Genomic DNA, 10,792 nt, shown 5'->3' on the forward strand with positions numbered 1-10,792 from the left:
CTCTCTTTGCTTAGTTAGTAGATGATTTTAGTAGTAGTAGATGTTAATTTAGGGTTCATAGATAATGATTTTTAGAAGTAGTCGATATTAATTACTAGTAGTGATGGTAAACTAGTTGTATAATTAGTACATGTTAATTAGTAGTAGGTGTAGTAGTTAGATGTTAATTAGTAGTAGTAGATGTGCTAGTTTCTTTCTATTTATAGTAAGTTTATATTTAGTAAGAACTAGTTGAATTAATAGAACTAGTTTAGTTTTAGTTGAACTAGTTAAGTTTTAGTTGAACTAGTATAGTAAGTAAATTAATAACTAGTTGAACTACTTCCTTTTTAGAAAGAACTAGTTTTTTTTCTTTTTATACTAAGTTTATATTAATAAGAACTAGTTGAATTAATAGAACTAGTTGAACATGCCATATTTGGTGTTATTTTTTAGTTTAAGCAATTATTTCATGTTTTGGTTACACCTCCGAGTGGCCTATGTTTTGTCGGAGTGTTGATTAATTTCCGTTCCGGCAAATTTCAGGCGCTCGATATGTCCTTTTTTAGCAAAGGTCATGCCGGATTTTTCCGTGAATTCTGGCATGACTTGTGCTAGAATATGTACAAGTTTAATCTTTGAATTATGAACGTAGGAAATGTCGTACTCGGACGACGACAGTCTCCCGGGGGAGTGCAGTTGGTGCCACGATGATCGAGGAATGTGCGACAGGTTCGTTCAGCTGGATGAAGATCGGCGCTTCAGCATTAAGCTCGAGGAGACCTTCGATGTTGAAACGGTACGCAACAACGACAAGTGTTTTTTTCGTAATTAAGCATGACTTCAACTATTTCAACGTCTAATTTTCAACTTTTACAATTTGACTAGCTTATCCCATGCCATGCAAGACGCTATCTATTGGAGAGGATGGGTTTTGAAGACCATGAAAATTTTCAAACAAAGAAAATACACCTAAGGACCCATCATGATATCGATTTTGAAGTAAATCTGTACAATTCTCAGAGCGTAACCCATTTTGGTTGCCAAAATTGGAAAGCACTTTGCAAAATGTATGGTTTTTATGAGGGTATGATTGTCAGCATGGATCTTGGTGATCCTGACATCGAGCAAGACAATATAGACATTTGGGTCCTTGTTGATACGCTTCCGATTCTACCGCAATGTGAGTTTCTCAAACATAGTTATTAACTAATTTATATTGTTTATTTCAAAATAGTTGACAGCTTATTTCCATTGACAGCTTATTTTGAATCTTCAAAGAATGTGCAGAAGATGGTAGACAAAACCCACTACACTGATGGCTCCGAATTAACTTATAAGGAGAAAAATCATCTGATTGCTTATTGTACTTTTTTTTAGAATTACAATACCTATTATCGAACTCCTCCAAATTATGGTGAATACGTGCCACTAGTGCACGTGTTGAACCATGATAACTTCTATGGAGATACCCTGGTAAGATATTTTACTATTACGACATCCGTGCATCTTTTGCATACTTCTAAAACTAGTACATCATTGCTAACTACGAAGTTATTACTATGTTTTTCAACAGAAAATCCCGATGGATTGTGTGCCTCATCTGATGTATTACAATGGTCGCCTTGAAGTTCTGAACCTACAGCCAGGTCATCCTACGGATCTCACCTGTGCATACCGAATTTCTGAAACCGGTGAACACATGCTAATCAAAGAGTGGAAAAAATGTTTGGACATTCGTAAGGAGGTTCTTGGAAGCAACATTAAGCGAAAGGCAAGAATTGGAGATAGGATAATCTGCATTCTCCATAATGGAGAGCGAGGGGCTATCTTGTTTTTTGCTATTTTACCTTAGAGAATATAGTAGGTCCTAAGAGAATGTAGTAGGTCCTATGAGGTACAATATGTTTATTATGTGATACAATGTGTTAGAGTTGAAGATGTGAGGAGTACTTGTGATTACGACTAGTGACCAATGATATGATGATGATGATGATAAGTTGTTAATGATATGATGATGATGATATTTATTATATCATTGGGTGAAAGAACCGCGGATTAGTTTCAAGTAGATGTCCGTCCACTTGAAACTAGTCCACACGGTTCTTTCACCCCGTGATGTAATAACTCATTATGATATAAAAACAATTTGTAAATTCCTGTTGTATGAAAATTTGTGTAAAGGTGTACGAACAACATGAAATAAAAAAGAAATAAAATACGAAATAATAGTAGCAGCGTGGGCAGAGAGAAGCGCTACTACTAATTACCAGCAGCGCTCCTCCTGGAACTCGCTGCTACTAAGTCGATTTAGCCGTAGCGTGGGTGGAGGCACGCTACTGCTATTCGTTAGCTGTAGCGCCTTATCAGTAGCGCACCACCCCGCGCTACTGATAGGTCTAAAACCCGCGCTGTTGCTAGCCTTTTCCCTAGTAGTGCTAATGAGTTAGTTGCGGGATAGTGCATTATGGAACGAGTAAAGAGACTTGCCGGTAATGAGACTGAACTAGCTATTGAGATACCGACGATCGAATCTCGGACAAGTAACATACCGATGACAAAGGGAACAACGTATGTTGTTATGCGGTTTGACCGATAAAGATCTTCGTAGAATATGTAGGAGCCAATATGAAAATCTAGGTTCCGCTATTGGTTATTGACCAGAGACATGTCTCGGTCATGTCTACATAGTTCTCGAACCCGTAGGGTCCGCACGCTTAACGTTCGGTGACGATCGGTATTATGAGTTTATGTGATTTGATGTATCGAAGGTAGTTCGGAGTCCCGAATGAGATCGGGGACATGACGAGGAGTCTCAAAATGGTCGAGACGTAAATATCGATATATTGGACGACTATATTCGGACATCGGAAAGGTTCCGAGTGATTCGGGTATTTTTGGGAGTACTGGGGAGTTACGGGAATACGGGGAAGAAGTATTGGGCCGCATGGGCCAAGTGGTGGAAGAGAGGAGGCAGGGTGTGTGGCCCCCCTGGCCCAAACTGAATTGGACTAGGGGGCCGGCCCCGCTTTCCTCCTTTCCTCCCTCTCCTTCCTTCTCCCCTTCCCCCTTCCTTTCCTCCTCCTAGTAGGAGTAGGAAAGGGGAGTCCTACTCCTACTAGGAGGAGGACTCCTCCTCCTGGCGCACCCTAGAGGGGCCAGCCGGCCTCCCCCTTGCTCCTTTATATGGGGGCAGGGGCACCCTAGAACGCACAAGTTGATCAGTTCATCTTTTAGCCGTGTGCGGTGCCCCCCTCTACCATAATCCACCTTGGTCATATCGTAGCGATGCTTAGGCGAAGCCCTGCGTCAGTAGCATCATCATCACCGTCATCACTCCGTCATGCTGACGGAACTCTCCCTCGAAGCTCTGCTGGCTCGGAGTTCGTGGGACGTCACCGAGCTGAACGTGTGCTGAACTCAGAGATGCCATGCGTTCGGTAATTGGATCGGTCGGATCATGAAGACGGACGACTACATCAACCGCGTTCTCATAACGCTTCCGCTTACGGTCTACGAGGGTACGTGGACAATACTCTTCCCTCTCGTTGCTATGCATCACCATGATCTTGCGTGTGCGTAGGATTTTTTTGAAATTACTACGTTCCCAACAGTGGTATCAAGCCAGGTTTATGCGTAGATGTTATATGCACGAGTAGAACACAAAGGAGTTGTGGGCGTGGGTATATACATATTGCTTGCCGTCACTACTTGATTCTTGATTCAGCGGCATTGTTGGATGAAGCGGCCTAGACCGACATTACGCGTACGCTTATGCGAGAGTTGTTCTACCGATGTGCTTCGCACACAAGTGGCTAGTGAGTGTCTGTTTCTCCAGCTCTAGTTGAATCGGATTCAATGAACAGGGTTCTTTCTGAAGATCAAAAAGCAATCACTATACCGCGTTGTGGTTTTTGATGCGTAGGTAAGAAGGGTTCTTGCTCAGCCCGTAGCAGCCACGTAAAACTTGCAACAACAAAGTAGAGGATGTCTAACTTGTTTTTGCAGGGCATGTTGTGATGCGATATGGTCAAGGCATGATGCTATATTTTATTGTATGAGATGATCATGTTTTGTAACGGAGTTATCGGCAACTGGCAGGAGCCATATGGTTGTCGCTTTATTGTATGCAATGCAATCGCCCTATAATTGCTTTACTTTATCACTAAATGGTAGCGATAGTCGTAGAAGCAAAATTGGTGAGATGACAACTATGCTACGATGGAGATCAAGGTGTCGCGCCGGTGACGATGGTGATCATGACAGTGCTTTGGAGATGGAGATCAAAGGCACGAGATGATGATGGCCATATCATATCACTTATATTGATTGCATGTGATGTTTATCCTTTATGCATCTTATTCTGCTTGATTGACTGTAGCATTATAAGATGATCTCTCACTAAATTTCAAGGTACAAGTGTTCTCCCTGAGTATGCACCATTGCCAAAGTTCGTCGTGCCGAGACACCACGTGATGATCGGGTGTGATAAGCTCTACGTTCACATACAATGAGTGCAAGCTAGTGTTGCACACGCAGAAATACTCGGGTTAAACTTGACGAGCCTAGCATATGCAGATATGGCCTCGGAGCACTAAGACCGGAAGGTCGAGCGTGAATCATATAGTAGATATGATCAACATAATGATGTTCAGCATTGAAAACTACTCCATCTCACGTGATGATCGAACATGGTTTAGTTGATTTCGATCACGTGATCATTTAGATGACTAGAGGGATGTCTATCTAAGTGGGAGTTCTTAACTAATATGATTAATTGAACTTTAATTTATCATGAACTTAGTCCTGATAGTATTTGCATAACTATGTTGTAGATCAATAGCTCGCAATGTAGCTCCCCGTTTATTTTGATATGTTCCTAGAGAAAAACTATATTGAAGGATGATAGTAGCAATGATGCGGATTGGATCCGTGATCTGAGGATTATCCTCATTGCTACACAGAAGAATTATGTCCTTGATGCACCGCTAGGTGACGGACCTATTGCAGGAGGAGATGCAGACGTTATGAACGTTTGGCAAAGCTCGGTATGATAACTACTTGATAGTTTAGTGCACCATGCTTTATGGCTTAGAACCGGGACTTCAAAAATGTTTTGAACGCCACGGAACATATAAGATGTTCTAAGAGTTGAAATTGGTATTTCATACTCATGCTCGTGTCGAGAGGTATGAGACTTCTAACAAGCACTTTGCCTACAAGATGGAGGAGAATAGCTCAGCTAGTGAGCATGTGCTCAGAATGTCTGAGTACTACAATCACTTGAATCAAGTGGGAGTTAATCTTCTAGATAAGATAGTGATTGACATAATTCTCTAGTCACCATCACCAAGTTGCTAGAACTTCATGATGAACTATAATATGCAAGGGATAACAGAAACGATTCTCAAGCTCTTCGTGATGCTGAAATCGACAAAGGTAGAAATCAAGAAAAGCATCAAGTGTTGATGGTTGACAAGACCACTAGTTTCAAGAAAAGGGCAAAGGGAAGAAGGGGAACTTCAAGAAGAATGGCAAGCAAGTTGCTGCTCAAGTGAAGAAGCCCAAGTCTAGACCTAAGCCTGAGACTAAGTGCTTCTATTGCAAAGGGACTGGTCCAGGAAGCAGAACTGCCCCAAGTATTTGGCGGATAAGAAGGATGGCAAAGTGAACAAAGGTATATTTGATATACATGTTATTGATGTGTACTTTACTAGTGTTTATAGCAACCCATTAGTATTTGATACTAGTTTAGTTGCTAAAGATTAGTAACTCGAAACAGGAGTTGTAGAATGAACAAAGACTAGTTAAGGGTGAAGTGACGATGTGTGTTGGAAGTGGTTCCAAGATTGATATGATCATCATCGCACACTCCCTATACTTCTGGGATTAGTGTTGAACCTAAATAAATGTTATTTGGTGTTTGCGTTAAGCATGAATATGATTTGATCATGTTTATTGCAATATGGTTATTCATGTAAAGTTAGAGAATAATTGTTGTTCTATTTACATGAATAAACCTTCAATGGTCATACACCCAAGGTGAATGGTTTATTGAATCTCGATCGTAGTGATACACATATTCATAATATTGAAGCCAAAGATGCAAAATTAATAATGATGGTGCAACTTATTTCCGGCACTGCCGTTTAGGCCATATTAGTGTAAAGTGCATGAAGAAAATCCATGTTGATGGGCTTTTGGAATCACTTGATTATGAATCAGTTGATGCTTGTGAACCATGCCTCATAGGCAAGATGACTAAGACTCCGTTCTGCGGAACAATGGATCAAGCAACTGACTTATTGGAAATAATACATACTGATGTATGCGATCCGATAAGTGTTGAGGCTCGCGGCGGGTATCGTTATTTTCTGACCTTCACAGATGATTTGAGCAGATATAGGTATATCTACTTAATGAAACATAAGTCTGAAACATTTGAAAAGTTCAAAGAATTTCAGAGTGAAGTGGAAAATCATCGTAACAAGAAAATAAAGTTTTTACGATCTGATCGCGGAGGCAAATATTTGAGTTACGAGTTTGGTCTTCATTTGAAACAATGCAGAATAGTTTCGCAACTCACGCCACCTAGAACACCACAGCGTAATGGTGTGTCCGAACATCGTAACCGTACTTTATTAGATATGGTACAATCTATGATGTCTCTTCCCGATTTACCACTATTGTTTTGGGGTTATGCATTAGAGATAGCTGCATTCACATTAAATAGGGCACCATCTAAATCCGTTGAGACGACACCAGATGAACTGTTCCTTTCTAGAGAAGAAGTTTCTCTTGAAAGAAGTGAGTGGGAGGAATGTAGAACTTGATGAGGTAATTGTACCTTCTCCCGAATTGTAAAGTAGTTCATCACAGAAATCAGTTCTTGTGATTTCTACGCCAATTAGTGAGGAAACTAAATGATGATGATCATGAAACTTCAGATTAAGTTACTACTGAACCTTGTAGGACAACCAGAGTATGGTCTTCACCAGAGTGGTACGGTAGTCCTTTATGTAAGTCATGTTACTAGACCATGATGAACCTACGAACTATGAGGAAGCGATGATGAGCCCAGATTCCACGAAATGCTTAAGGCCATGAAATCTAAGATGGGATCCATGTATAAAGAACAAAGTATGGACTCTGATTGACTTGCCCGATGATCGGCAAGCCATCGAGAATAAATGGATCTTCAAGAAGAAGACTGACGTTGACGGTAACGTTACTGTCTACAAAGCTCGACTTGTTGTGAAAGGTTTTCGACAAGTTCAAGGAGTTGACTACGATGAGACCTTCTCACCCGTAGCGATGCTTAAGTCCGTCCGAATCAAGTTAGCAATTGCCGCATTTTATGATTATGAAATTTGGCAAATGGATGTAAAGAGTGCATTCCTGAATGGATTTCTGGAAGAAGAGTTGTATATGATGCAACCTGAAGGTTTTATCGATCCAAAGGGTGCTAACAAAGTGTGCAAGCTCCAGCGATCCATTTATGGACTAGTGCAAGCCTCTCGGAGTTGGAATAAACGTTTTGATAGTGTGATCAAAGCATATGGTTTTATACAGACTTGCGGTGAAGCCTGTATTTACAAGAAAGTGAGTGGGAGCACTACAACATTTCTGATAAGTATATGTGAATGACATATTGTTGATCGGAAAGAATTTTCTGGAAAGCATAAACGAGTATTAGTCACATGGAGATATGAACTAATCACATAAAGATGTGAACTAGATTATTGACTATAGTGCAAGTGGGAGACTGAAGGAAATATGCCCTAGAGGCAATAATAAAGTTATTATTTATTTCCTTAATTCATGATAAATGTTTATTATTCATGCTAGAATTGTATTAACTTCAAACATAATACATGTGTGAATACATAGACAAACAGAGTGTCACTAGTATGCCTCTACTTGACTAGATCGTTGATCAAAGATGGTTATGTTTCCTAACCATAGACATGAGTTGTCATTTGATAAATGGGATGACATCATTAGGAGAATGATGTGATTGACTTGACCCATTCCGTTAGCTTAGCACTTGATCGTTTTAGTTTACTGCTATTACTTTCTTCATGACTTATACATGTTCCTATGACTATGAGATTATGCAACTCCCGATTACCGGAGGAACACTTTGTGTGCTACCAAACGTCACAACGTAACTGGGTGATTATAAAGGTGCTCTACAGGTGTCTCCGATGGTACTTGTTGAGTTGGCATAGATCGAGATTAGGATTTGTCACTCCGATTATCGGAGAGGTACCTCTGGGCCCTCTCGGCAATGCACATCACTATAAGCCTTGCAAGAAATGCAACTAATGAGTTAGTTGCGGGATAGTGCATTACAGAACGAGTAAAGACACTTGCTGGTAACGAGATTGAACTAGGTATTCAGATACCGACGATCGAATCTCGGACAAGTAACATACCGATGACAAAGGGAACAACGTATGTTGCTATGCGGTTTGACTGATAAAGATCTTCGTAGAATATGTAGGAGCCAATATGAACATCCAGGTCCCGCTATTGGTTATTGATCGGAGATGTGTCTCGGTCACATGTCTACATAGTTCTCGAACCCGTAGGGTCCGCACGCTTAACGTTCGGTGACGATCGGTATTATGAATTTATGTGATTTGATGTACTGAAGGTAGTTCGTAGTTCCAGATGAGATTGGGGACATGACGAGGAGTCTCAAAATGGTCAAGACATAAAGATTGATATATTGGACGACTATATTCGGGCAACGAAAAGGTTCCGAGTGATTCGGGTATTTTTGGGAGTATCGGGGAGTTACGGGAATACGGTGAAGAAGTATTGGGCCTCATGGGCCAAGTGGTGGAAGAGAGGAGGCAGGGCGTGTGGCCCCCCTAGCCCGAACCAAATTGTACTAGGGGTCCGGCCCCCCTTTCCTCCTTTCCTCCCTCTCCTTCCTTCTCCCCTTCCCCCTTCCTTTCCTCCTCCTAGTAGGAGTAGGAAAGGGAGTCCTACTCCTACTAGGAGGAGGACTCCTCCTCTTGGCGCGCCCTAGAGGGGTCGGGCGGCCTCCCCACTTGCTCCTTTATATACGGGGGCAGGGGGCACCCTAAAACACACAAGTTGATCAGTTGATCTTTTAGCCGTGTGTGGTGCCCCCCTCCACCATAATCCACCTCGGTCATATCGTAGCGATGCCTAGGCGAAGCCCTGCGTCGGTAGCATCATCATCACCGTCATCACGCCGTCATGCTGACGGAACTCTCCCTTGAAGCTCTGCTGGATCGGAGTTCATGGGACGTCACCGAGCTGAACATGTGCTGAACTTGGAGGTGTTGTGCGTTCGGTACTTGGATCGGTCGAATCGTGAAGACGTACAACTACATCAACCGCGTTCTCATAAAGCTTCTGCTTATGGTCTACGTGGGTACGTGGACGATACTCTTCCCTCTTGTTGCTATGCATCACCATGATCTTGCGTGTGCGTAGGAATTTTTGTTGAAGTTACTACATTCCCAACACAAGGTATAAGTGTTCTCCCTGAGTATGCATCATTGCTACAGTTCGTCGTGCCGAGACACCACGTAATGATCGGGTGTGATAAGCTCTATGTTCACATACAACGGGTGCAAGCCAGTTTTGCACGTGCAGAATACTCGGGTTAAAATTGACGAGCCTAGCATATGCAGATATGGTCTTGGAACACCGAGACCGAAAGGTCGAACGTGAATCATATAGTAGATATGATCAACATAGTGATGTTCACCATTGAAAACTACTCCATCTCACGTGATGATTGGACATGGTTTAGTTGATATGGATCACGTGATCATTTAGATGACTAGAGGGATGTCTATATAAGTGGGAGTTCTTAAGTAATATGATTAATTGAACTTTAATTTATCATGAACTTAGTACCTGATAGTTTTTTGCATATCTATATTGTTGTAGATCAATGGCCCGTGCTACTGTTCCCTTTAAATTTAATGCGTTCTTAGAGAAAGCTAAGTTGAAAGATGATGGTAACAACTACACGGACTGGGTCCGTAACCTAAGGATCCTGTAACGCCCCAGATATAACTTTCCCAATTTGTACTCCAACTCTTGCCGTTTCCGGCATTAAGTTATATTTATTTCTCGGGTTCGGGTCTTTGTCTTCGTGTGTTGTTTTCGTTTTCTTGCATCTCATATCATGTCATCACGTGCATTGCATTTGCATACATGTTCATCTCATGCATTCGAGCATTTTTCCCGTTGTCCGTTTTGCATTCCGGCGCTTCGTTCTCCTCCGGTGGCCATTTCGAGCTTTCTTTCGTGTGTGGGGATTAAACATTTCCGGATTGGACCGAGACTTGCCATGCGGCCTTGGTTTACTACCGGTAGATCGCCTGTCAAGTTTCGTACCATTTGGACTTCGTTTGATACTCCAACGGTTAACCGAGGGACCGAAAAGGCCTCGTGTGTGTTGCAGCACAACACCCCTCCAATTTGGCCCAAAACCCACCAAACTCTGTTCCATGTCCTAGAGCGTTCGATCACAATCGTGTGGCCGAAAACCGCACCTCATTTGGACTCTCCTAGCTCCCCCTATGCCTATATATAGGCCCCCTCGTTTTTCGGATCTCCCCTCTCCCCGAAACCCTAACTTTCGTCTCCGCGCGGCCGGACATTGTCCGCCCCGCGCCGGACGAAGCCGCTCCGCCAACCGCACGCTGCCACGTGGCACCACCGGCCTCCTCCGCCGCCAGGCCCGTGCGGCCCACGCGAGGCCCCCGCGAGCCCGACGCTCCTCGCTCGCCGACCCCGCCGCCAAGTGAGCTCCGCCGCC

This window comes from Triticum aestivum, chromosome 6A, assembly GCF_018294505.1.
Source record: "Triticum aestivum cultivar Chinese Spring chromosome 6A, IWGSC CS RefSeq v2.1, whole genome shotgun sequence".
Taxonomy (NCBI): domain Eukaryota; kingdom Viridiplantae; phylum Streptophyta; class Magnoliopsida; order Poales; family Poaceae; genus Triticum; species Triticum aestivum.